The sequence below is a fragment of the Rana temporaria genome, chromosome 2, assembly GCF_905171775.1.
Source record: "Rana temporaria chromosome 2, aRanTem1.1, whole genome shotgun sequence".
In the NCBI taxonomy this organism is placed as follows: domain Eukaryota; kingdom Metazoa; phylum Chordata; class Amphibia; order Anura; family Ranidae; genus Rana; species Rana temporaria.
In genome coordinates, this window is record NC_053490.1 from 333,695,118 (window position 1) to 333,701,746 (window position 6,629).

The following is a 6,629-nucleotide window of genomic DNA, read 5'->3' on the forward strand; positions in this document are numbered from 1 at the left end:
CGTGAACGTAACTTGCGCAAAGCCCTATTCGCGAACGACTTACGCAAACGACATAAAATTTTCAAAACTCGGCTCGGGAACAACGTCCATACTTAACATTAGCTACGCCTCATATAGTAGGGGTAACTTTACGCCGGAAAAAGCCTAACGTAAACGACGTAAAAAAATTCGCCGGTGGGACGTACATTTCTGAATCGGTATAAATACCTAATTAGCATATTCCTTGCGTAACTATACGGAAGCACCAGTGTAAATATGCAGCCTAAGATACGACGGTGTAAGACACTTACGCCAGTCGGATCTTAGGGAAATCTATGCGTAACTGATTCTCTGAATCAGGCGCATAGCTACAACGGCCCGCACTCAGAGATACAAGATACGTATCTGGAGATACGCCGTCGTATCTCGTATCTGAATCCGGCCCAGGAAGTCCACTTTGATCTGAGTTTTTGTAATTCTCCACAGCAAAGCTTAGCACAAATCCTCCTGTATTTAGATGGAAGTTACTCACTTAAACATTTGCTGCATAATATCCCCTTTTCTTTTGTTACTTGTGCACCAACAATCAGATTTAAATCTGTATCACCAATCAGATACAAATAGCATTGCAAGTTTTATTATTGATTGGTGTTATAAGAAACCTTGTGGTAATGACACTTTGAAACATTATTCTAAAGGCACACACGATGCGAAAAATTGGAAGTAAAATTTCGTCCAACGAACAATTTACGGATCATTAGTACGGTGCTTTCTATAGCCGGTTCCGTTTTTTCGTCAGACAAAAGCTGGATGTGCAGGCTATAAAATGTTTGTCGTACCTGAACTTAACGTTCGATTTTCGTTTAATTGGTATGGTTTTGTACGAAAAAAAACGTAAGAGCATGCTCAGAAACGAAAGAACACATTACGTCATTTCTGAAGTTGTGTTCTGTCGTATGAGAATTTCCATATGGTAAGTAACCTCTTCACTTTCGACGTGAGAATAGCATGCAACAAAAAAAAACGGACAAACGGTCGTCCGTAAATCTGATCATGTGTACGAGGCTTTATTTACTGTGTGTGAGACAGCGTGGAACACTAAAAATCCTAGCTCTCTAGCATTTGACACTAATCCACCTAAAAAAAAAGCCTTGAATCTTAATCACCCCAATCAAAACACTTAACCCATTACCCATAATTGTTTAATCAACCCTATCACCTAAAGTGTTTGTAAACGATCACCTTGTAAAAAGAAACATTCAGTTTAAAAAAGAAATGAAAGGCAAAACATTTTTTTTAGATATAAAAAATATATAAATACCTTTTTTTTCCTTTTTCATAAGTGGTCACATTCCCTCTGTTCTTAGCTGCAGAAGAGCTATGGGGAGCAGAAGCAGCAGTACACTGAGCTTCCCAGTGAATGGTTGTGCAGTTGGGGCGTGTCAGGACAAGTCTGATCATTGAAGAGAATACACTGAGTTCCCAGCATAGCTAGAGAACTGACCACGGGTGCTCTCCTGCTTATCATGGTCAGTTTTTAATAGGAAGCAAGGGGACTAGCAAGATTACCAGGGATTTCACATAAAGAAAGCGATAAAAAGAGAACAGGATACTTTCTCATACAAGTACATGGTACAGCAGGCACATATCGGGAATATGAATTGTTGGGGTAACAAACGCTTTAACCACTTAAGGACCGCCTCCTGCACATATACATCGGCAGAATGGCACAGCTGGGCACAAGCACATCCCTGTACGTCCTCTTTAAGTGCCCAGCCATGGGTCGCGGGCACAGACCCGATTGCCGCCGGAGTCCCGCTATCGGTCCCCAGAGCTGAACTGAAGAACGGGGAGAGCTGTGTGTAAACACAGCTTCCCGTTCTTCACTGTGGCGCTGTCATTGATCGTCTGTTCCCCGATATAGGGAAAGGCGATCAATGATGTCACACGTCCAGCCCCGCCCCCCTACAGTTAGAAACACATATGAGGTCACACTTAACCCCTTCAGCGCCCCCTAGTGGTTAACTCCCAAGCTGCAATTGTCATTTTCACAGTAAACAATGCATTTTTATAGCATTTGTTGCTGTGAAAATGACAATGGTCCCAAAAATGTGTCAAAATTGTCCGATGCATAATGCCGCAGTCACGAAAAAAATCGCTGATCGCCGCGATTAGTAGTGAAAAAAAAATATTAATAAAAATGCAATTAAACTATCCCCTATTTTGTAAACGCTATAAATTTTGCGCAAACCAATCGATAAACGATTATTGCGATTTTTTTTTTACCAAAAATATGTACAAGAATACGTATCGGCCTAAACTGGGGAAAAAAAACGTTTTTTTATATCTTTTTTGGGGGTATTTATTATAGCAAAAAGTAAAAAATATTGTTTTTTTTTCAAAATTGTCACTCTATTTTTGTTTATAGCACAAAAAATTAAAACCGAAGAGGTGATCAAATACCACCAAAAGAAATCTCTATTTGTGGGAAAAAAAAGGGCGCCAATTTAGTTTGGGAGTCACATCTCACGACCGCACAATTGTCAGTTAAAGCGATGCAGTGCCGAATCGCAAAAACTGGCCAGGTCCTTTACCTGCGTAATGGTCCGGGTCTTAAGTGGTTAACAAAATCCTTAAATTAAGCCCCTCGGTCATAACCATCCCTAAATCAAGCACCTAATAGTAAACCTCCATTTAACTAATCCCCCAAAACTGAACAGTAACCCTGAATAAAAATGTAATTCCCTAATCGCTTAGCCCAACAAAAAAATAACTTAACCCTTAGCATTAAAATGACCCCTTGTGCGGTATATTCACTTTATCACACATCAAAAGCAGCTGGGCCAAAGCAGGTTCTGTACGGAAAACTGCTTACACTCAAGTGTAGACACCAGAAATAACTGGTTTGGAAATGTACATTTCTTTACTATACGTTGAAAGTTAAATGTTGTAAAATAAATCTATAATCTTAGATTGGTGGCTGTGTTTTCTCCACATATAATTATGGGACCCTTATATGTTGATTGCTTTGTCTTAGCAAACTAATGATATACATCATGAATCTATAGAAGAAATCGGAAATTACAAGAGGTGCTTTATGACAACAATGAACAAAGACATATTAACTCTGCATACTGAGATAATATACATCTACATTATACAGTACTTAATTTTTTTTATTTAATGAAAGGTGTGTATGCCACACAGAAAAACTTTAACAAAACTAAATGTATATCACCTTTCGTTAACCATTTTGGAACAACAGTAATTTCTTACACTAGCAGTTGTATTTATAAGGGGTTCCTACTAAAGCGGGAGTTCACCCATAAATATTTTTTTACCCTTAGATGGATGCTCATTTTGTCTAGGGGAATCGGCTAGTTGTTTTAAAATCAAAGCTGTACTTACCGTTGTAGAGAGCGATCTTCTCCGCCGCTTTCGGGTATGGTCTTCGGGAGTGGGCGTTCCTATTTTGATTGACAGTCTTCCGACAGGCTTCCGACGGTCGCATCCATCGCATCACGAGTAGCCGAAAGAAGCCGAACGTCGGTGCGGCTCTATACTGCACCTGCGCACCAACGTTCGGCTACTTTCGGAAAATCGTGACGCGATGGATGCGACCGTCGGAAGCCTGTCGGAAGACTGTCAATCAAAATAGGAACGCCCAGTCCTGCAGCCCATACCCGGAAGCGGCGGAGAAGATCGCTCTCTACAACGGTAAGTACAGCTTCGATTTTAAAACAACTAGCCGATTCCCCTAGACAAAATGAGCATCAATCTAAGGTTAAAAAATGTTAGTTCCGGGTGAACCTCCACTTTAAGTTCTAACTAGTTTGTGTAGTAATCCACAATATAATAAAGAGAAAGAAAAATGGGTTGACGGACTTTAAAGGTAACATCTGTAATCCCAAGTTGAAAAAAAGTGCTCACAAATATATAAATGTATAAAATTCACATTTTATTGGGACAAATGTTAAATCATCATAAAACATTTGAACATTGGGAAGTATGTGCTATAAAAATGCGTAGCTCTCCCATATATAGAGGAAAACACAGATAAAAAAATGGTTATTATACAAATCACACCCCCTTCCGGCTAGTTACACATCTCTCTCTCCGCTCCTATGTTATGGAAAGCACTCCATGCCTCTTGTTCAGACTGTGGTATGTACCATATGAACTTAAATATAAACACCTGATATGATACTTTATTTTAATAATATAATTAAATGTGAGATATATGTATGTATATAAATATCTGCAATAAGGTGCTAATGATGGTATATCTCCCAGTGCCAAATAGGATCCCCTGAAGAAGCTATTGGCAAAACGAGTAGTGATCCATTGTGGTTGTTACAGTGATTCCACAGAAGACTATATACATACATTGTACATAGTAGGTGAGGTTGAAAAAAGAAAAGACACAAGTGCAAGTCCAACCTATGTATGTGATTACCGTATTTATCGGGGTATTGCGCGCTCCGTCGTATAGCGCGCACCCCTAAAGTGGACCCGCATTCCTGTAAAAAAAAAACATTTTAGTACTTACAGTTTTGGTGTCTTGCGCAGCGTCCATCGGCGGCCTCGTTGGGTCTGGCGTCCCTCTGCGGCTTCAGGTGTCCTATTCGTCGGGTCCGGCGTCCTTCTGCGGTGTCCTCCCCGCCCGATCCCCTCATTCCCGCGCCGAGTTTGAACACTGCGCCGGCATATACTGAGCGCAGTACACTTGTGTATAGTCGGGCAGGCTCGGCTCCTCTCGCGCTCACGTCCTGGACGTCCTGTACGTCCAGGACGTGAGCGCGAGAGGAGCCGAGCCTGCCCGACTATACACAAGTGTACTGCGCTCGGTATATGCCGGTGCAGTGTTCAAACTCGGCGCGGGAAAGAGGGGATCGGCGTATATCGCGCACCCACGATTTTGCCCTGATTTTCAGGGCAAAAAGGTGCGCAGTATACGCCGATAAATACGGTATATGTCAGTACTACCCTGTATATCCCTGTATGCTGTGCTCATCCAATAGTTTCCCGAAACCATCAATGCCCCCCGCTGAGACCACCGCCTGTGGAAGGTAATTCCACATCCTTGCAGCTCTTAAACTATATGTTTACACTTGATTAGTGTTTGATCTGTGGGTCAATTGGCACAGGTGTCTCTGCACAATTTATCTGTGTTTTCCTATATATGGAAGAGCTACACATTTGTATAGTAGATACTTCACAATGTTTTATGATGATTCTAAATTTGTCCCAATAAAATGTGGATTTTATATATTTGTGAGCACTTTTTTTCAACTTGGGATTACAGTGGTTACAGTGGTTACCTTTAATGTCCATCAACCCCTTTTTCTTTCTCTCTATTGTACTAATATGGATGTGGTACCACACAATGTGAGTTATGTCTATCTACATTTGTGCATAGTAATCCACAGTAACAATCAGAAATCGAGTTCAGTACAACCAGCCTGTCTGATTTTTTGGCATAAGATTACTGCCTGTGGCTATAGCCGCTAGCAGTAATCATTGCGTTCTGCTGACAAGGAAGGCTTCCCGCCTTCTTTGGTTGTGGGAAAGAAAATCTATGGCTTGTCTTAGTCAACTATATAGTGTGAGGGGTTAGCTCGGTAGCGGGGTGTGTGACCCCTTGGATGGGTTCACCACACACTGAATTTATACAGACTGGCAGTCAAAGACGGTTGAAAACAAAGTTTCTGGTTTATTTTTCCATCTTGCTGGAAAATAATTGCAAGCATCCAAACAGCATAAACAAAACCAAACATAAAATAAATCCTAGCCACGTTGGGTGTCTACCTTCCACACAGGAACCTATCTATGAAGTCTAACACAGCCTACCGCTGGATAGACAGTGCTGCTCTCACAGCACAAACAATAGTCTTTTCATTTCTATAACACAGGAAAAAGTCAATGGTCTCCTCACCTCATCAGGAGACTCTCTGGCACTGCTCTCCTGTTCACACAGCCTTAGGAGTGACACAGCCAATTAGTGGTTATCCTCTGGGCTACTTTATAGAGGCCTTTAATTGCCTCACTCTGAACAGCTGGAGTCTTCCAACGGCCCTTAGCCTTCCTGGCTATTTCTGGCAGCCGACACCTAATAATGATGGGTATATTGTCTAACAAGGCAGAAATGTATGTCCCGACTGTGACAACACCCACAGATTTACCCGACTTCCTGTCACAATAGATAAGGAAAGTCAGAGAGAAGTCAGAAGTACTGATCTGCTCCAGGTCAGTAACTCAAAGTATTAAAGAAAGTGGGTCAGAATGATAATCCAGCAACTAGAATTTTTAGAAGTTATGAAAGAAAAAGGACATGACAGCTATACCAGAACCAATAGGGAAGATTTTCTAGGGACTTTTAAGGTACCATCAAACCAAATAACAATACAATTTTTATTGTATAAACATTACAAATTAATTAAAATGATGCATATACATTAAGAACAATGTACAGGTAATGTCTGATCATGCAAGTATTCCTTAGCTGGATCATTATCACAAATATACCCCTGATGTATATTTCATTATATAGGTTTAACACAGAGTATGACAATAATCACAAACAAGACTTCGATTTGTTGGTTTGCATCATAGTATGTGCTGGTAGCAATGGTGTTATTATGATTTCACTT